Below are 23135 nucleotides of genomic sequence, written 5' to 3' on the forward strand. Positions count from 1 at the left end.
ACCACTTTCTTTCCTCCTCCGGGAGTTCTCGGCCCCCCTGTACACACAGAACCGTCTTCCGCTGGGGTTCTCGGGACACCATTCCGTCCTGCCTGGCGGCTCTTCCTTCCACAGTGAAGAAAGGTCTCAGGCGGTCTACGTGACACACCTGTTTCTTTCGGGGTCTGTCCGGCTTGCCAATCTCGTACGACACTGGACCCAACCGTCGCATCACTTGGTATGGTCCCTCGAACCGCGACTCGGTCACCCTACCTTTACCTGGAAGCAAAACTATCACTTGGGATCCGACCTGAAAATCCCTCTGCGCAGCTCTCCTGTCGTACAACTCCGACATCTTACGCTGTGCCTCCTTCAGGTGTTTCCCAGCCAGTTCCTTCGCTAGGGTGAGACGTTCTTTGAACTTCTGGACGTATTTATTCACCGTTCCCACGGTCGCTCCTGGTGTCCATCGTTCCCTCAGCATGGATAGCAGGGCATATATAATATAGATGAATGGAAAGTAAGCCTTCTCAGGACCCACACGTCCTCCTTTGGCCTCACCAACCAATTCGGGGAACTCCTCCTGCTGCAACTCTCCGAGACGAGTGCGGACTACCCCTAGAGAACTGGTGAGGGTCACCTGCAACTCACCATTCGGGCTTCCTCCGCCCTCCGCTCGTTCTCCGGGTCCTACGCAGAGGTGATCTGTTCCCAGGCTGTCAGTCGTCTCCTCAGCCCCATCAGATCCACAACCTCCTTGTTCTTCGCGCTGTCTCGGCCTTACAGCACAAACTGGGATCGCCACCGGAGCGATTCCCTTCTCGCCCCCACAGGCGTTCAACTCTCCGCCTGTCTCCTTGTATTGTTCTAGGCACTCTTCGCCCTTCACGAGATTCGGGAGGACACATCCTCCACATGCGTCATTCCCCAAGATGACCTGTGCCTCCATCTTGGGCATTGATGTACAGACTCCCACCACTAGGGTCTGGCAGCCGTAATCGGAATCCAAAGTTACCTGGTGTAGGGGCACTCTCACTGGGCCTCCCACAGTGGTCACACTTGCCACCCCCACACTGGTACTTTCGTAACCCTCGGGGAACAGGGTTTCACTCACCAGGGTAAAATCAGCCCCGGTGTCTCTTAGCATCTTCACTGGGATGGGGTCTGCGTCCCCCATCCTTACGGTTCCTTGACACATGAATGGGTGAACTTTCTTCTCCCCATTCAGCACGGGTTCATCCCGCACTCCCTCGGCCCTCTGGTCCTCGAACATCACTAAAGCTACGTGTCCCCGCTGCTTAGGGCGTCTGCATTCCCGCGCGACGTGTCCGACTATTCCGCAGTTGTAGCAGCGGAACCTTGGCGGAGACCATCCGCCACCGCTCGCCTTAGCACTGCCTTCAGAGGCCGTCGCTCCCTGTGTCTTTCTCGCACCACTTGTAGTTTCCTTCGTTGCAGTAACAGCTCCCGAGCTCTCAGCTTGGTTCTCCTCTATCGGCTCTACAGCACCTTTTGTTACTCTGTCGTCCCATCTCGAGCGGTGGGACTTGGGAGAACTCGCTTCTGTCCTCCATCCATCCGTCCTCCTATAATTCCTACTGCTTCCGGAGTACACGGGTGATCGGTGCTGTCCCTCTCGGCGTGGGCGTAGGGCTTCTTCTAACATGTCGGCTCGGTCGGCTGCGGCCCTCAGGTCCTTTATGTCCGCCTCCTTTACCCTCACCCTGATCTCGGGAGGGAGCACGGACATAAACTTTTCCATGACCATTAGTTCCTTGACCTCTTCGACCGACCTCGCTCCTTCAGAGTCCAGCCACTTAAGGAACTTTCTTTCCATGTGCCTCGCCGTCTCCGCATAAGACTTTCCTGGTGAACGGGTACATTCCCTAAACCCCTTTCTGTAACGCTCCGGCGTGAGCTTGAAGGAATGGAGCACAGCTCGTTTTACCGCATCGTAGTTAGTGCATTCTTGGAAGTCGAGCATAGTATAGGCTTCACGAGCTTCACCTGTGAGCCTCCCTTGAACTAACTCCGCCCACTCCGCCCTCGGCCATCTCTTCAGAGCAGCAACTCTCTCAAAGTGATCGAAGAAACTTTCGGCTTCACTAGGCACAAAGACCGGCAGGTCTCGTTCCCTCACTCGTCGGTCTTCCGTTTGCGGCGGAGCAGGTGCACCTAGTCCTAGTTCAGCTCGATTCAGCTCTACCTCCTGGTTGGCTTCTATTTCCAATTGTCTCAGCCTAACTTCTCGCTCGTGTTCTTCCCTGCGTAGCTGTGCTTCTCGCTCTTGTTCTTCCCGGCGCAGCTGTGCTTCTCGCTCCTCACGCTTCAACTGTGCTTCTCGCTCCTCACGCTTCATCTGTGCTTCTCGCTCCTCACGCTTCAGTTGTGCTTCTGCCTCTCGCTCTTCTTTGCGCTGCTGTGCTTCTCGCTCTTCTTTGCCCTGCTGTGCTTCTCGCTCTTCTTTGCGCTGTTGTGCTTCTTCTCTCCTCAGCTGCGCTTCTGCTTCTCGCTCTTCACGCTTCAGTTGTGCTTCCAGCTGCAACTTCATTATTTCCAGCTTAATGCTGTGCCTGCTGCCGCTGGATCCCCTGCTGCTTCCACCAATGCTCAGGTGTTCACCCACACTGGCAGGTGTTTGGGGCCGTTCCTCCCCCAAAGCTTCGTCTCGTGCCCTGAGCTGAGCCATTATCTCTAGTCTTCTTTCACCAACTCTGGCAGATCTCAGCTTTATTCCAAAATGATCCGCTATTGCCTGTAACTGTGCCTTGGTGCACTCCTCCAGCACCTGTTCGCGTCTAGAGTCAATAAACCTCGTCACTTTATCATCCTCCATCTTGTGCTATGAGTGATAACCTGCACCTGATCTCCAACACCACTGCCAATTATCACCACTGCAACCTTTACTTCGATCGAGATCCTGGCGAGGTCGCCAATGTTGGGGTTTACTACTCTACTCTATTCTTATCTCTGGGGTGACCACCAGTTATCTCAAGGTCACTCACCGTAGCCCTGCGGGACTTCACTCTATCCTCACGGCGCCACTGCACGCCAGGAGAGTCTCCCAGTCAATCTCAACCGGCCTCTGATTGAGAAGGAGTGGGAACACGACTCGTTCACTTGACTGTCATGTGCCCTCCCCAACAATCGGGCTCTACAGTTAACCACAAGGTCGCCAACTGGTGTTTTAGGTGGCCAGTAACACCTCAGTGGACTGGTTGAATTAGTGGTAGCCTTGGCAAGGTCACACTCAAAAGATCAGGAATCAGACAGGTACTTACTTTTATCACTCTTTGCTTTCCAGTATAATATAGCCACAAGATCAATGGAGGGGATGATATAAACACAAAGGTAGTTTTGTATTTTACTTAAAATGCATGAAAGATGGCACACGGCCAAACAATAATAAATAAATCAACTGATCCTGGCTGCGGCCAGTAGTTCCCACGAATATTATGCACTCACTAAGTGGCAACACCTCCCCTCCTCGTCAAGTGTCACGATCAGCTGATCGCCTGGCCCCGCGCGAAAGTTTATTGTTTGTTTCCTAGATTCACACGCGCTGTTTCTTTAAGTTCTCCAATACTACTAGAAACTCGCACTCGATATTGGCACAATAGCACATATTACTTAGTTATACTGTACTCAGGCTCAAACAGTCGTTTCTACAATCAATGCTACAATGACTCACTGTAATGGTTTTCACTGCCCTTCATTCAATGACATATTATGAAGTATTAAACACTGGAGTTTTCAGTATTTTCTCTCGTGGGCGATAACGCAATAACTCACTGTACTCACAAATGATTAATCACTGCATGAACATAGACATATATAATGTATACAAATCAAACATCAATAAATGGTAAATAAAATAGTTTCTGGGCACACAGCCTAACTTCCAAATACTGGCATAATATTATATATAATTTATCACTATATGTTCACATCCAAATCCGTAGAAAGATATACAAAACACAGTAAATTTATCACTTGTTCCGGGTGCCTGTACACACCAATAAACAACATAAGTATTATAAGTACTCTTGATAGTACTACACGGCAAACTGGTGCCTTACTGTGACACGGGTGAGACTTGCTCACGACATATAAAATCCTCAGGCTAGATAATATAGCCGACTAACATAGCTAACTAAAGGGGAATGGGGAGGGAAACTAGAAACACCTACTTCAACCTATCCTCCGATGAGAGTCGAGATGTAGCTCCTGGTCCTCGTGTCAGGAACGCCCCCACACACACGTCGTCGTGTCCTACCGGAACCACTCGTCGTCCCACCGTTTAGCGCGTCATCTCCGTGCCCTCTTCTCTGCAGGTCCGTGCTCCTTCTCGACTTCTGGTAGAGTTGGAGTTGGTCTCCTGGCCGTCGACTTCTCCCAACAACGGCTGCCGCCTACGTCTCAGCTGCAGTCGTCCGGAATCCCCAATAGTCCTCTCCTTCCTCAGCTACCCAGTGGCTCTGTCAGCCACTACGCCATCACGAACTGGTGAACTGCCACAGACGTCACATACGTCACTGCACAGGCTTCACTTCTTCTTCTTGCACAGTACCTGACTGGAGCCCTTGTTGCTCAATAACCGTCAGTTCCCTCTCTGGTTCAGCACATGAAATAGGGAAGACCTCTCAGAGTACTGGCAGACTTCAGGTGACGCGTAAATCCATGGGAGCGGGAAACAACTGTCAAACTGACAGGACCAATCGTCGCACGTCCAACCTCCTTGACGTGTCGTGTCTGACTGATGACGCCAGCGCGGTGCGTTGCCCGGACCCCCTTCCTTCGTGACGTCACTTTCGCCACGGGAGGTTTTTATTGGCTCCCGGTGCCACATTGCTGTCGGTGACCAATCCGGTGCCACTGACGTCACACAGTTTTGGCGGGGAATCAGGAAAGCCAGCGCCATCTTGGCTTCCTAAAGGGCCTATACCACAGGCCAAAATATTACTATTTCACTAATTTCTCGGCTCTCCGAGAACACTCCACTCTCTCCCATATATCAAATTGAAGCCTGCTACGTAGAGAACGCTCGGGAAAAGTGGACATGACTCTTACTGCAGGCGTGGGAGAATTATAAGGGGGGGAACACCGTCACAGTCTGCAAACTCTATGAACGTATGGTTAACATTCGTCTGATGTGGTTCTTCAACCCAACAGTAAGTTTTAATACTAAATGTAATAAGTACATTTCCCGACATAGTATTTAGTACTTAATTGCACTTATGGGGCTGTTACATTTACCGGGTGACCTCCCTATATAGTCTCCCGAAACAATGAATTCGTTTTCTTTAATATAACGGGTGTGCTGTTTTCTTTTCTTAAATTTTGCGGACACTCAATCAATTTTGCGTATACCCGTACTCGGCACAAATTTGGCCTTTATAATTTAAGGTATCATGAAAAATGCCCGCTTTTGAGGCAATTAATTATGGTAGAAGCAGTCACTGACATTCAAAGCACAGAAGGTATCACATAACGATTTAATTCTGTAGCGAGTGGATTATCCCAATAATATACTCGCTCCAAAAGCATTGTTAATATTCCTGTCAACCTTTGGAGATGAATGAGGTGAGGCGTTGCCCGAGCAACACGGTGAGGTGTTGCCCGAGCATATAAGCAGCAGAATAGCAAACATTAACTAGTCTACTTTCAAGTGTGGTCTAGAGCAGACACTTGCGAGATACTGTACCGACGCTCAGTGCGCTCAACTCACACCTGTGTACTTCTGTATATTCGAACAAATATATATATATATAGTATCTTAGTGTCTGTGTTTATTGTCACCGTTTATCATAACAATAGAACCGTTACAATTCCTTCTAGTTTTTGCTCGATCGTCAATGAGAACTGATGCCAACGCACTGGCCAATAAACGGAATAATATTGGCCACTAAACAATAAACTGAACCTATCATAAAGAAGAATGACCACCATTGACCGTCTAGTGCTCTAATAGAGTCTAACTATAAGAAACAATGCTCATGTCCTAACTAACAGTCACATATTAATCCATCAACCACAAAGCGAAGCATCTTCCAACATCAGCTCTCGTGCACGCTCCCATCCAATTGAAAAAAACTTTTCCGATTTTCCATAGGTTTACCGTGACAGACACTAACAATAGTACCCTTGAAGAGGAAAGGAAATCGGCAGATTGTTGAAAGTTTGCCTTGATGATATTTTCCAGCTATTCTTTAAAAGATAAGTTAACAGATGTTTGTCTTTTATGATTCGGTGGGTAGGCTGTTCCACCGATATTTACCAATCCTCTGGATGAATACTTATATCACACAAACTGCACCTATCAGTAGGAAAAAAGCTAATCAGTCTGCAAATAGCAGGACGTGATTCAGTTTGCATGGATATATTCATTTTTGGGTGTTCTATTTCAATTCCCCAACTTTGTTTTGGAAATATGAAAAGTCACAGCAAGGAACATTCAGATAATAAAGCAAAATGACCTTTTTAGGTAGTCAGTCAGGAATCTGGGAATCTTTATACGTAAACATCTTGTATATGTAAATATTCTCGTGTATATATTTATTTATTTATTTATATAAAAGAAGGTACAATGGGTTGAGAAAGTAAAAATATTAATAGAATGATATAAACACCTTGTTACACTGTACTGTTTCATCTTACATGATATAAGTGTCATTAGTCTCGCAAATAATGTTCTTATTTTGCTGGAGATACTCTTATTATTTAGTTAAGAATGATATGTACTGTACTGTAATTACCTACTGTGTATTTAATGTGGTGCTAACCAGTTGAAGATGCTAGGAGTCGATACAAGAGTGTGCAGAGAGAGTTAGCAATTTAGCCTAGCAGGAATTCATACCTGTGATATATTACATAATTATGTTACTGTACCTGAGTTTACCTGAGAGCCACAAATACTAGTGGTCTTGAAAATGACGGGAATCCGACTGCTTGTAGACGGTCCCTTCATTTGCCTCGATGATATGTACTTTAAAAGTTAGCAGAGTTTTGCCATTTACGTGTTCGGCGGGTAGGTAGTTCCGTATATTAATAATCATGTGGGTGAAAAAACATCTCGTGTTCTCAGGAGATTTCTCCCATATTGTGGCTTTTAATGCTTGAAACCGTTTAATTATATTAAACGGTTTAAATATTAACATGGTATATATATGTTTTTTAAAAATCTTTCTCAAAGAATAAATTTTGAATTTTAAATTTCAACCTCCTTAAATACAACTAGGTGACTACATTACAACTAGGTGAGTACATTCTCTTGTACATGTATTAGCATGACTCTGGCATTTATTAACCTGACTCTGGTTGGTATATTAATCTGACTCTGGCATTGATATTACCCTGAATCAACACTGGCAAATATATTAGTCAGACTCTGGACATGAATTACTGTATATCTGTTTATTATTTAGTTACGACCGGGTGCTACCTCACACAGCTAATTTAGAACTTAAAATATGACATTAAACTTCAACAATATATTTACCTGAGTTTACCTGGTAACTATATTGTTTATAGTCTATTATATAAATCCCACTAATACCTCTGATGTTAATGACATTATCATTTCTCTTAAAACAAAGTCAGGTGCCCTTATCTTGAGGTTATCTTGAGATGATTTCGGGGCTTTAGTGTCCCCGCGGCCCAGTCCTCGATCAGGCCTCCACCCCCAGGAAGCAGCCCGTGACAACTGACTAACACCCAGGTACCTATTTTACTGCTAGGTAACAGGGGCATAGGGTGAAAGAAACTCTGCCCATTGTTTCTCGCCGGCGCCCGGGATCGAACCCGGGACCACAGGATCACAAGTCCAGTGTGCTGTCCGCTCGGCCGACCGGCTCCTTCTTGCTGAGATACAAACTGTAACTTACAAAAAAAGCCTCCTGATTTCATGCTATAGTCATTGCATTGCTCTACAACAAGTCACTTGAACTCCACACCTTTCCTGATATTTACCAAAAAAAGTTAGCCCAGTCCCTAAAAGTTGTGATCTCACTGATGTCAACAATTACAGACCAATATCAATCCAGCCAACCTTGTCTAAATTATTTTAAAAGTTAGTATACAAGTAACTTTACTCGTATGTATCTGTCATGTTCACAGAAAATGGTACCATCCGTTTTCTATGTGTGGCGGAGCAGACGCCAGAGAGAGTGGAGGTAAACAAAAGAGCGTACAGGACGCCCGCCAAGCTTGGTAGCTACTAGCCATGTAATCATATTAAGTATTAAAGTCAGTAACCAAGTCATGACTTTACATCAACCCTACAGCCAAGACTTCCTCAGTAACACACAAACACCACATTGGCGACGAGGATGAACTGTGAACGCAGGTATTTGTTCAGTTTCAAACACAAGAGAGAAGCATGCTGCCTGGAGGAGGAAGAGAAGCTGTGAGCGCCATACCCGATGCTGTATGCTAACCGATGCTGTGTGCTAACCAATGCTGTGTGCTAAACGATGCTGTGTGCTAACCAATGCTGTGTGCTACCCAAGCTGTGTGCTACCCAAGCTGTGCTGAAGAAACTGTGTACTGAGGAATCTGCCGACGTTGTGTACGAAACGACACTTTGATGTGTACAAAACCTGATGTTTTGGTTACGAAACGACGCTTCGTGCTACAAAATTGATCACACTGAACTGACTGCTGTACCAACTGCTGCACCAACTGCTGTACCAACTGCTGTACCAACTGCTGTACCAACTGCTGCTGTACCAACTGCTGCTGTACCAACTGCTGTGCCAACTGCTGTGCTGCTGCTGTGAGTAGGAACAACACATGTACACAAGGGCTAGGTAAGAAGTCAGTTGCTGCTATATTGTGCACTGTTGTGAACTTTTGCATTAAAATGCTTGTGTGCTTTGCAAAATTAAAGTAATTACAGTGAATTCTTGACTAACATATACAGTGCAGTAAGTGTTTAATATTCTGAGGAACATTTAAGTGATAAGTTACATTTATTCAGTAAAAATGGCAAATATACCTCAGTTTCCTGCATTTGATCCTGACTGTGACCAGACAAACCTGTCACAGAGGTGGGTCAAATGGCTTAAAAAGTTTGAGAATTTGTTGATAGTTTCTGACATCAAAAGTGCTGAAAGAAAGCGTGCCTTTCTACTTCATTATGCAGGTGATAGAGTTTGTGACATCTTTGACACACTGAAAGACACTGGTGGTGCCAAAGATTATGACACTGCCAAAGCCAAACTAACAGAGCATTTCAAACCAAGGCAAAATACTGCAATGGAAATTATGCATTTTAGGAGAGCAAAACAACTCTCTAATGAAACTGTGGATCAATACCACACACGTCTGCAGGGTTTAGCAGCCCATTGTGAGTTTGCTGATGTTGACAAAGAAATCAAACAGCAAATAATTGAAACATGCACATCTACACGTCTCCGTCGAAGAGCTCTAGAACTTGTTGATGATGAAAGTTCTCTTACCAAGATACTGGATATGGCTCGTCGAATGGAAGATGCTGCACGTGATGCTCGTGTCATGGAGTGCAGTGCTAATAACGGTTCTGCCACTGTTACTAACAGTGATGAGGTACGTAAGGTTCAGGGAGGACACCGTGATCAAAGAAGATATCATGCCAAACCTAACAGTAAATTTAGCCGAGAACCACGTCACAACTGGGGTCAAGGAACAAGGCTCAAGCAGTCACAACGACCCACATCAGAGGGTGTCAACAATAAATGTTACAATTGTGGAGGAGACTACCCACACCAAGATAATGTTTGTCCTGCTCAAGGTAAGAAGTGCTATGAGTGTGGAAAACTAGGTCATTTTGGTGCTATGTGTCGTTCTGCACTAAAGAAACCACAGTCAATGAATAAAAGCACTGTACGAGGATCAGGTCATAGGGGTCGAGGTGGTAAACACAATATTGCACCTCAAATCAAGAATGTTAACAATGTACAAGACAACATTTCATTACAACCAGTCTCAGATGACAGTGAATGTGATTATACTTATGGAGTACAAGCAATCACAGAATGGAATGATCTTCCAAACAACCCAGAGACATGTGTATACATTGCTGGTATTTGTCTCAAGGTTCTCATTGACACTGGATCAAACATTGATACCATTGCTGAGTGCCACTATGAAAAATTTAGAAAACAGTTCCCAAAGCTAGAAAAATACAATGGTAAAGCCACTGCCTATGCTTCGAAGTTAGCCTTGCCAGTGATTGGAACTTTAACTGCAGAGATTAAGTCAAAGAATGCAATGCTCATTACTACATTCCATGTTGTTAGGAATGCAAAGGAGTCTTTACTCAGTTACAAGACTTCAACCAAATTGGGGCTACTTCAGCTTTCTAATGCTGTAGCAGTGGAATCTGCAAACAATGTTGATGGTATTGTTGCTGAATTCTCTGATCGATTTAAATCCATAGGTTGTTATACTGATAGCAAAGTACATCTGCATATCAACCCAGATGTAATTCCAGTTGCCCAACCACATCGCCGACAACCATTCCATACTCGCAAGAAAGTCGATGCCGAACTGGATAGGCTGATAGAACTAGATATCATTGAATCAGTAACAGGCCCAACACCATGGGTAAGCCCAATTGTCACTCCACCAAAGCCGAAGAATCCAGATGAGATACGCATTTGTGTGGACATGCGTGTTCCCAACAAGGCAATAATGCGTGAACGCCATCCTACACCGACTGTAGATGATATGATCTACCGCTTGAATGGTGCAACTGTATTCAGCAAGTTAGATTTAAACAAGGGCTATCATCAGCTTGAACTTGATGAGGAGAGTCGATTCATCACAACGTTTACGACACATCGAGGTCTGTATAGGTACAAGCGCCTGAGTTTTGGTATTAACAGTGCTGCCGAGGTATTCCAGCACATCATCAGCCAGGTATTGCAAGACATACCTAATGCTGACAACATGTCTGATGACATCATTGTTTATGGCCGTACCCAAGCTGAACACGACAAAGCTCTTCGTGCAACATTGCAACGCTTACGAGAAAAGAATTTGACGTTAAGCCGAGCAAAGTGTGAGTTCAATCAACATAAAATTGAATTCTTTGGACATGTACTTAGTGACAAAGGTCTGTCTCCAGATCCTAAGAAAGTTGCAGATATCAAGAACGCTGCACCTCCTTCAACGTCCACTGAAGTACATAGTTTTCTGGGAATGGCAAACTACTGTTCTCGCTTCATTCCAGATTTTGCTACCATTACGAAGCCTCTACGTGAGCTCCTGAAGAAAAATGCATCATGGTACTGGAGCGATATCGAGCAAAATGCATTTGATGCTGTGAAAGATGCACTAGTAGAGAATGCGACTGCTGCATACTTTGATCCATCAATGGACACTGAGTTAACGGTGGATGCTAGTCCTGTTGGTTTAGGTGCTGTTTTATCCCAACACAAACCTGGTCAACCAGATTCCCGAGTAGTAATTGCCTACGCCAGCCGTTCTCTCACAGATGTTGAGCAACGATACAGTCAGACAGAGAAGGAAGCTCTTGCTCTTGTATGGGGCTGTGAACACTTCAATGTGTATCTGCTTGGTGCACTCTTCACCACGATAGTCACTGACCACAAACCGTTGGAGACCATCTTCAATAATCCAAAGTCCAAACCACCAGCTCGCATTGAGAGATGGGCTCTTCGTCTGCAACCATACAACTTTACGGTGAAATACAAGCCGGGTGCAGGCAATCCCGCTGATTACATCAGTCGACATCCTGCCAACAGTTTCACCATCACCAAGCATCAGCAAGTTGCCGAGGAATATGTACACTCTGTAACCTGTGATGCAGTCCCTAAGGCTCTACTCTTGATGAAATCCGTACTGCAACCCTAGAGGACCCAACTCTGCAAGCAACAGTGGATGCATTGACTAAGAAAAAGTTTCCACGCATCCCACCCTCAGGAGTTGACCAAGATGCATTCAAAGCACTTGAACGCATCCAGACAGAATTAAGTGTTACGCAACAACGCGACACTGTGCTGCGAGGTACTCGTATCGTTATTCCAGCTGTTCTCCAGCAACGTGCTCTGAAGCTTGCACATCAAGGACACCAAGGTCTTGTTAGGACCAAACAGCTGCTACGAGAAAAGGTGTGGTTTCCTGGTATTGATCGTCAAGCAAAGGATATGCATGATGCCTGTGTCCCTTGCCAAGCTGCAGTGGATACTTCAAGACCAACACCTCTACAACCTTCACCACTACCTGCTGCACCATGGACGGAAGTATCGATGGACTTCTGCGGACCACTACCAACTGGAGAGTACTTGATGGTAGTCATTGATGATCACTCACGTTATCCAGAAGTAGAAATCATCACTTCCACATCTGCAAAGGCTGTCATCCCGAAACTCGACAAGATCTTTTCAAACTTTGGCATTCCTGAAGTTGTCAAGACGGACAATGGACCGCCATTCAATGGACAAGACTTCGTCAACTTTGCTGAGCATATTGGATTCAAACACCGCCGTGTGATGCCACTACATCCTCAAGCAAATGGAGAAGTTGAGAGATTCATGCAACCTCTCATGAAAGCGGTAAGCTGTGCTCATGCCGAAGGACGATCCTGGAAACAAGCTATGTATGCTTTTCTCAGGAACTACCGTGCAACACCGCATGGAACACTGGGCAAGTCACCTGGTGAACTTTTATTTGGACGTCCTATGAGAATCGCACTACCCGTCATGCCAGCCGAGGTAACGGATAAACGTCTCGCTCAGAAGGATGCACTAGCCAAGGGCAAAATGAAAATTGCTCATGATCAATGTGCAAAGGAACAGTTCATAAAGGTTGGTGACACTGTTCTCGTTAAAAAGAAAAAAGAGGGAAAGTTAGATATGCCGTATGATACAAAACCATATAAAGTGATTAGTGTAAAAGGAACTATGGTAACAGCTAGTAATAGAGATCATAGTATAACACGTAATATGGCTTATTTCAAAGTGATTCCAACTAGTGTAGAAAATGATGAAGTGCAAAATCGTGCAAAAGAAAAAGAAAAAAATAGTTATAACCCGACAAACAATTCATCAAGGGATGTTATTGCATTTAAGGACTCTCGTCCTAAACGTCATGTTAAACGCCCTACACGATTTGATGATTAATTGTGTTCCTATGTAATGAAAAGTATTTACTTATTGTGCTAAACTAAATTTAATATTGTTTGAATAATGCAGATATCTCATTCAATATTTTGTAACTTTGTAGTACAGTTTCTTTCATGTTTGTTTAACATTGCATATGTATTTTTAACATTGAAATCCTTTGTGGAAAAGATTAAGTTGTTTAAATTCTTTGTGTGCTTAATTAATGTTAAATGTATGCAGTATCTCTTGATATGGTAATAACTTACTTTGTGTCAATAACTTTGCTTTGTGCTACAAGCATGGTAGACATCCTGTATTCATTCTTTTTAAAGAAAAGGAGGGATGTCATGTTCACAGAAAATGGTACCATCCGTTTTCTATGTGTGGCGGAGCAGACGCCAGAGAGAGTGGAGGTAAACAAAAGAGCGTACAGGACGCCCGCCAAGCTTGGTAGCTACTAGCCATGTAATCATATTAAGTATTAAAGTCAGTAACCAAGTCATGACTTTACATCAACCCTACAGCCAAGACTTCCTCAGTAACACACAAACACCACAGTATCTAAACACAATATGCTCTTGCCAATATGGCTTCAGACCCAAAAAACGCATCAATGATGCACGGATTAGTATTAACATGATATATGCTGCTCTTGATAATAATGAATACCTAGTTGGGCTATTTCCTGACCTACGTAAGGTTTTGACACTGTTAACCACAATACCCTCGTTCTTAAACTACAATATTATAGATTCAGATGTCACTTCCTGCAATACCTTCAATCTTACCTTAGTAACAGGCTACAGTAAGTTACTGTGAATGAATTGAATTCTCCCACCCTACCCTTTAACATTTGTGTTCCACATGTCAGTGTGTACTTGGCCCTCTCCTCTTTCTCATCTCCATTAATGACCTTCCAAATGCCTCTGAAAACCTCTAGCCAATTTTATTTGCCGATGACAAAACCTTCATTTTCTCCAGTCCTCATTCTCTTATTCTAAATGACAGTTAATACTGAACTCAATAAAGTCCATCTTTGGCTAACTGAATTGTGACGCTATTGTGATTTCTGTGTGTATTGAAGTAAGGGCGATGTGGTAGAATAGGTTGTTGACAGAGCCCGAGTGCATGGGGGAATTGTGTAAAACCCTGGTTTGTGTCTCGGAGAGGATGTTGGATCCGAACTATAACAAACTTTGTTGTCAGACAACGCACAGCCACGCTATTTAAGTCCCTTAACATGCTAAACATACACTCACTCCACACATTCTCCTGTGCAATCTACATGTACAAAACCTTGTTCCTAAATGCTAATGTTGATCTGAAACTTTTTCACTATTTATTTAATAGAACCAATGAGCACCATACCGGAAATAAATATCGCTTATATATCCCCAGAGTAAGACTAAATCTGTGCAAACACTCCATGCAAATAAAAGGGCCCAGTCTTTGGAATTTTCTCACTGATAAATTAAAAAAGTTTCTAAACCATGCCTAGTTCAAAAGTAAAATAATACTTTTCTTAATAATATATAAAACTAATAATAATACTTAATAAAACAGAATAGTGATACTTTTCAAGACGCTATTGCTCTCTAGAGTGGAGTACTACTGCACAATGACAGCCCCTTTCAAAGCTGGTGAAATTGCTGACCTGGAGAGTGTGCAGAGATCCTTTACGGCTAGAATCTACTCAGTAAAACATCTAAACTACTGGGACCGACTAAAGAGCCTTAATTTGTATTCTCTTGAGCGCAGGCGGGAGAGAGACATAATAATTTATACGTGGAAAAATATTAGAGGGCTGGTCCCAAACCTGCACACAGAAATAACATCACATGAAACCAGAAGGCATGGCAGGATGTGCAGAATTCCCTTGTAAAAAAGCTAAGGTGCAACAGATACTCTGAGAGAGAACTCCATCAACATCAGAGGCCCGAGACTGTTCAACACGCTTCCCTGCACAGTGTTCAAGAGAGAACTGGATAAGCACCTCCAAAGGATACCTGATCAACAAGGATGTGATTCATTCGTCAGGCTATGAGCAGCCGCGTCAAACAGCCTGGTTGACCAGTCCAGCATCGAGAAGGCCTGGTCGACGACCGCGGGGAGGCTAAGCCCCGGAAACACTTCAAGGTAAGGGTGGTTTTAGATAGTAAGCTGTCGCCAGAGGAACACAAAGCTCCTTTCACATAGTAAGAGAAGCTTGTGCATTGCTTTACAACTTCAGACTTGCTATTAATTATAAGGATGGTGAAAGACTAAAGAAAGTGTTCATGACATTTGTGAGACCAAAACTGGAACATGCAGGAGTTGAATGGTACCCAAATCTCAAGAAGCACAAAAAAAAACTGGAAAAGGTGCAACGGTATGCAGCAAAACATGGCTCCTGGAACTGAAAAACAAAGAGTTACGAGGAGACACTAGAGGCGTTAAACATGCCATCAGTTGAAGATAGAAGAAATAGAGGTAATATGATCACCACTTACAAATTACTAACAAGAATCGTTCAAATTGACCAAGAGGAATTCCTAAAACCAACAACATCACAAGCAAGAGGATACAGATTCAAGATAAGGAAACAAATAAGGCTGAAAATATATTAGAAATTTTTCTTTTGCAAACAGAGTGGTAAACGGTTCAAATAAGTTAAGTGAGAAGGTGATGGTTGACAAAACCTTTAGTAGTTTTAAAGCGTTATACGACAAGGAGTACTGAGAAGACGGGACACCACCAGTGTAGGCCTCATCCTGTAACTACACTTAGGTAATTACACCATTTATAACATACAAATACTGCAAGATACTGCTGTGAACCAGAGCTAGGAATATTAGTCAAATACCATCTATGGTATAAAAGAGTGCCCCTCATGCCCCTTTCACCACCCATAACTCTGATATTGCAACAAATCTCTAGTGTCATACTTTCCCTGATATCCTTAAAAAGGCACAAGTAACGCCAATTTATATCGGAAACGATACGGCAGACATAAACAATTACAGACTGATACCTAATCTACCTATACTGATATAAAAAATATTTGAAAACATTCTATACCAACAGCTCTACTCATACCTCATAAAACTTGAGCATATTAAGTCTCGGTCAGTTTGGCGTCTGCTCCCAAAAAGAGTACCAACAATACTATTTTAGTCTGCTTTATCTAATTTGCACAGCCCTTGACAAAAGTAAGTTCTCAATTGGGCTCTTCATTGACCCAAGAAAGGCCTTTGATACTGTAAACAATAACTACCTCTTACTTGAACTTCACCAATAAGAATCAGAGTTCTTCCCCTGAACTATATTCGATCGTATCATAGTGACAGACACCAATATGTAGCCATCAATGATATAACCTCCTCCACTCTACCATTGCTTGTAGGAGTGCCACAGGGCACCATCCTAGGACCACTCCAATATCTCTAAGATACTGTAATAATAGGTATTAAAAGTATCAACACAAAATAGAACTCGAAACAAAGTGTATAAATTGGATAAGTATAGAGTTAGTAGGAAAGACGTAGGTAAATACTGGTTCAATACCAGGGTTACTGATATCTGGAACCAATTACCACGTAACAAAAGTAGGACCCCTTGAGTATTTAAAGCGTTGGTTAGACATATATATGAATGAGATTGGGTGCATATAAATAGGACCTGCTTCATATTGGTCAATAAGCCTTCTGCAGCTACCTTAATCATGTTCAATTATCTAGCTTATTCAAAAGTAAAACCAAAAAATATCTAATTTCATCCTCATAGTTACCTACCAAGTGCTTCAAACTCCCACTGTATGTATGAATGTATGTATGTATGTATGTATGTATGTATGTATGTATGTATGTATGTATAAAAATATATATATATATATATATATATATATATATATATATATATATATATATATATATATATATATATATATATATATATATATATCATACCTAGTAGCCAGAATGCACTTCTCAGCCTACTATGCAAGGCTCGATTTGCCTAATAAGCCAAGTTTTCATGAATTAATGTTTTTTCGACTACCTAACCTAACCGAATTTTTTTGGCTACCTAACCTAACCTAACCTTAAAAGATAGGTTAGATTAGGTTAGGTAGGGTTGGTTAGGTTCGGTTATATATCTACGTTAATTTTAACTCCAATAAAAAAAATTGACCTCATACATAATGAAATGGGTAGCTTTATCATTTCATAAAAAAAAATTGAGAAAATATATTAATTTAGGAAAACTTGGCTTATTAGGGAAATCGGGCCTTGCATAGTAGGCTGAGAAGTGCGTTCTGGCACTTCTGGCAAAGATAGGTTAGATTAGGTTAGGTAGGGTTGGTTAGGTTCGGTTATATATCTACGTTAATTTTAACTCCAATAAAAAAAATTGACCTCATACATAATGAAATGGGTAGCTTTATCATTTCATAAAAAAAATTGAGAAAATATATTAATTTAGGAAAACTTGGCTTATTAGGGAAATCGGGCCTTGCATAGTAGGCTGAGAAGTGCGTTCTGGCTACTAGGTACGACATATATATATATATATATATATATATATATATATATATATATATATATATATATATATATATATATATATATATATATATATATATATATATATATATATATATATATATATATATTTATATATATATATATATATATATATATATATATATATATATATATATATATGTCGTATTGTACCTAGTAGCCAGAATTCAGTTCTTGGCCTAATATGCAAGGCCCGATTTGCATAATAAGCCAAGTTTTCTAGAATTTTGTTTTTTCCTTATGAAATGATAAAGCTGTTCATTTCATTATGTATGAGCTAATTTTTTATCAATATGAGTTAAAACTAACATAGATATATTACCGAACCTAACCAACCCTACCTAACCTAACCTATCTTAACCAAACCTAAACTAACATAATCAATAATTTATGTTCTTAATATAATATAATAAAAATATTTAAAATTAACAAATAGGAAACATTTTATGCAAGGCCCGATTTGCCTAATAGGCTGTGGGGAATAACTCCAGGCAGCTACTCTCTTTTTTTAAATTGACTTTAATAAGATAAAGTTCTATCTTATTCATTTTCTTAGTATGTAAGAATTAATTGAGTGAACTGTATGTACTTGATTAAACTGCCTGAAATTATCTCACACACTATGTGGGGGTGGGAGGGAAATTGGTAGCTTAAATCAATTTGAGATGGCTCCTTCTTAAACTACCAATTGTTTACCCTTTATTATAATATTATACCACATGTGGTGGTTCACTTATTATTATATCATACCATATATGGTGGTCTAATCTACTAGTAATAATTACTAATTATGACTACGAATACTACTATAACAAAGATGGCTTAGCTGAGCCTGTTATAGGGGCCTACTTAGGCGTGTAGATGTAGTATCAAGATGGGGAGTGGCCCTGTGCCTTCTTGTGCCACGTAATGGCGGCTGGTGGGAAGTCTACAAGGCCAGGCAACAGCTAGTTATATTATGTTTATGGTCCAACTATCTACACAGCTTCTTGCTGCTCCTATCATAATTTACCTGTATGGGATGCAAAGAATTAATCAAAGTTCCCTAAACATATCAATTACAGGTATGACATGAAATGTGAGGGCTGTAAAATGGAGTACACGTACATTGTGGTTGGGGTTTCCATACTTATAACCGACTTATTTTTATAAATGAAAAAATGTGTACATTAAATTCAAATACAAAAATACTTGATAAGCCGGATACTGGAGTGCTCTAGTTGAATTAGTGGTGTCGCTATGGTAGTTTCTTGGGACAGAGTAGGTCTATCCAATGTGACCAGTAATGCAACACACTAGCACTCTTTGTTTGTCATTGTTCTGTAAGTGGGAGTCAGTCTCTGTCTGGGGCCAACACCCTCAGGCTTGGTTCACATCTCAAGTAATTTACTTTAACAAAGGAATCAAGCTACATTTTGGTGTTAGTAATTATATTCAGTCTTGTTGATTACTTTTTTGTTAAATCTAGATACAAAACTATTGTATGAACAGTTTTAGAACATTGTAATATACGTGTTGTCTATGACGTCACGAGGTGTACTAGCCACGAGGGCTAGTTTCCAGTCCTGATTAGTTCATAATGCTGCCGCTGCTGACCTCTGGTGAGGTGGTGCCCAGACAACAACGCCATCTATGGAGTGGATACGTCGGGCGTTTGTGTCTGAGCCTGTAAGTGAGGTGCTTTAGTGTGTCCCTGTTACTGATGACGTGTCTGATTACAGAGTCGACCTGGGACTGCTGTAATGGAAGTTGGATCAGTCTACCCAAGGCAGCCGTCTCGACACCAAGTGTTTTGCTGCAGCAGCTGTGAGTCACCTCCCGGATGAACACTGTGGTGTTACCCTGCCTGTGAAGCGGCAGTTGAAGGATTGTCATACCCGGGACTGACTGGTGGAGACGCTTAACCACTGGGGTATTGTGGAAAGGAGAGTGATCTGTGGTATCACACGAGGCTCCTGACTAGGGCGCTACCCTAGTATTGCTCATGGAGTGGCCTAACCAGCGTTGCTGATTCGGAACCTGCCAGCCATCTGCTGGACTTGTGGTTGACGGCCTCCATGGCGGTGCCTCCAGTGGAACTGTGTTTTGGCTGGCCTGTGGCCGGGGTAGACTCAGCTTCTCGAAGGATTCGTCGTGAGGCCACGAGAGCACCGAGAGGATACAGAGTCTTCAGAAGAAGACGACAGTGTATTATAGTGTTTGTGCCCCCCCCCCCCCCCCCCCCCGTGTAATCGTTTATATATATTTATTGGTGACGGTGATCATTATATTATATTAAGTTTTTTACTTTATTTCCATTCCCCTTTTAATTTACTTGCGTTACAGATCACATCCCTTGAAAGCCACTACTGGCTTGGGGCCGGATACCCTTCCTCTAACGACATCAGAGTAAGAACCCAGTTGCGACTCGAGAGGGCCATAACATAATTGGCCTCATCTGGTTCCTCATCCGTAAGGGACACAAGTGTTTTGAGAGGTCTCCCATACATCAGATGAGCTGGACTTAATGGTTCACGCTGCAAAACATCATCAGAGAGGTAGGTAAGTGGTCGGTTGTTAACTCGTGCTTCTATCTCTATGATTACTGTTTGAAGCTCCTGTAGGTCAATCTTTTGGCGGTGTAGGGTTTTCCTTAGGGGAACGTTTCACCGTACCAATCATGCGTTCATAGAAGCCTCCGTGCCATGGTGCTCTGGGAGGGATGAATTTCCAATGGCACTGCCGTTGAGTAAGGGCCGTGCGTACCTTTGGGTGTGTCCAGATTTTCCTCAGACATGCATCTCCTGCCACTAAGTTGGACCCATTGTCTGAAATCATTAACTTAGGACAAGATCTACGTGAAGCAAACCTGCGGAAAGCCTGTAAGAATGCTTCGGCACTCATATCGGGAGTCACTTCTAGATGGACTGCCCTTGTTGTGGCACAAGTAAAAAGACAGATATAGGCTTTTACTGGTTTCTTGTCTTTAGTGCCTGTTAGTGTTTGTGCTCCTGTGAAATCTACTCCTGTTGTCTCAAAGGGACGAATATGTACGACTCGTTCCTTCAGAAGTGGAGGAGGGTCAGGATATGGACACACTCTGGCATCGTATCTCCGGCAAACAACACAGGATTTGATTATTGACTTTACTGTCTGCCTACCTTGGGGTAGCCTGTACTGTTATCTTAAGTCCGTGAGAGTATCTAATACCCCACCATGCAGAGTGCAGTATTTGTGTATATGTAACACAATTAGTTTGCTTACTATGTGGTGACGAGGAAGCAATATTTGATTTTTTGCTTCCAGATCTATGTCAGCATGCTGTAAGCGTCCTCTGCATCTTATCAAGTTATAATTGTCAGTGTCTAACCAGAGACCCAGATCATGTTGTAGCTTCTTAGGAACATTGTTAATTTCTGTCCCGAATGTGTCGATCTGAGCTCTTTTGACCCAGTACCTTAGGGCACTAGGGAATTTATGCTTGATTCCTATTTTCTTTAGAAAATCAAACACTACTTGGGTGACACCTATAAGTTTGTTCAGTTCAGAGTACCGAGCAGGATCAATTACCAAAGTCCGAGGTAGTTCCGGGTTCTCAGTGGGAACAGTGACATTGGTCACAATGACTTGTGGCTTTTGTTCAGGTCGCTGATTAGCCACTGAGGTCCATTGAACCACATCTCTGCCTTTGTTAATTGCTGTAAAGTCAGGCCTTGGGAGAGATAGTCAGCTGGATTCTCTTTAGTAGGTACATATCTTAGTTTATACCCTGCTGACAACTCTCGTATTTCCTTAACGCAGTTACTCACGTAAGGATTCTTACTGTTATTGTTTTTAACCCACTGTAGCACTGCCTCATTATCTGACCATACTACTGTTTCTTTAAAGTGGATGTGGCTTAAGGCCTTGATCAGATAATGAGCTAATCTTACACCTAGCAGTAAGGCTGTTAATTCCAGTTGTGGCAGTGATCTTTTCTTTAAAGGTGCCACTCTGGCCTTTGATGTGAGCAAATTGGCTTGCCCATTTGAGACCAGGTAAGCTACTGTACCATAAGCCTTTCCTGAGGCATCACAAAATACATGTAGCTTAATTGGTTCTTTTTCATTTACTACTGTGTTCCCTGGGAACTTGACAGACTATAGGATACTTAAATCTTTCACTAACCCTTGCCATTTTCCTTGTAGGGCAGGTGTTAGAAGATCATCCCAGCCTATCCTTTGTTGCCAACATTACTGAATTAACTTCTTCCCATTAATTAGTATTGGACTTAATAAGCCTAATGGGTCGAAGGGTTTGCTGACTTGTGATAGCAATTTTCTCATTGTTAAGTTAGTGGCATCTGTCTCCACTGACTTGATTGTCAGCTGATCGGTTGTCGTGTTCCATTGGACACCTAGTACCTTTGTCATATCGGGTACTTGGTAGTCGGGAAATTCAGTTGCGATCAGTTGTTTTAATTTGTCATTGTTAGAGACCCAAGACTGGAGAGGCATATTGGCTCCCATTAATTCTCAATTGGCCTCATGGTATATGTCTAACAGTTTACTTTCACTGTTGGTTGTTCCTTGAAAATTATTCACATACAGGTTTTCGCTAATTTCCATCTTGTTCGGGCTATTGGACTTCTTCAAGTGCGTATCCAAGGTAGCTTGAAGCAGAAATGGAGATGACGTGGCTCCAAACAACACGGACGCAAACCTGTAAATGATTAATTCACTGTTCGGATCGTTAGGATCCTTAATCCATAGGAACTTTGTGTAGTTCCAGTCTTCTTCTTGAAGACCTACCCTAAGGAATGCCTTGCTAATGTCGGCCGTATATGCATAAGTCCCTATACGAAACTATAACAGCACGTTGTAAAGCCTTTGTGTTAGGCTAGGGCCTGTTTGAAGGCAGTCATTTAACGAAACACTACTCTGCCCCGTCTTAGCACTGCAATTAAATACTATCCATAGTGGGGTAGTAGCAGAATTCTTCTGTACAGGATGGTGTGGCAGGTAGTGTCCTTCCTTTGGGTTATCATTTGTTACAACTTCGATAAAGTTGTCATCGAGCTGCTTCTGTATTATTTCATGGTACAACTTCAAGTTCTCAGGTTGTCTTTGTAAGCGCACCACCTGTGATCTTAATTGGTTTTGTGCCATAAAATGGTTGACGGGTAGCTGAGGGTGATTCAGCTTCCATGGTAACCTGACCCAGTATTGATTATCTCTGTAGATAACTGAGTCCAGGAATTGTTTGTAAGTCCAGTCATCATCTGGGCTAGGTTGTTCAGGGACAATGCCGAGAGTTGCCAGGTCCCATAACTTATGTACAGGGGGATCAAGCTCATCCTCGGACATGTCTCTGAGTTGCAGTGGAGACTGGTCTCCTAGTCATGCAACCATTACTGTGTTGGCATGTTGGTGGTCTACAGGTGCGGGTTGTTTCAGCCATAATACTGGGCCTGTTAGTAAATAGCCACCTGCAGATGGTAACACGTTCATACCGTGGTGATCTTCCTTTCCTG

Source organism: Procambarus clarkii, chromosome 39 (genome assembly GCF_040958095.1).
Source record: "Procambarus clarkii isolate CNS0578487 chromosome 39, FALCON_Pclarkii_2.0, whole genome shotgun sequence".
Classification (NCBI taxonomy): Eukaryota; Metazoa; Arthropoda; class Malacostraca; order Decapoda; family Cambaridae; genus Procambarus; species Procambarus clarkii.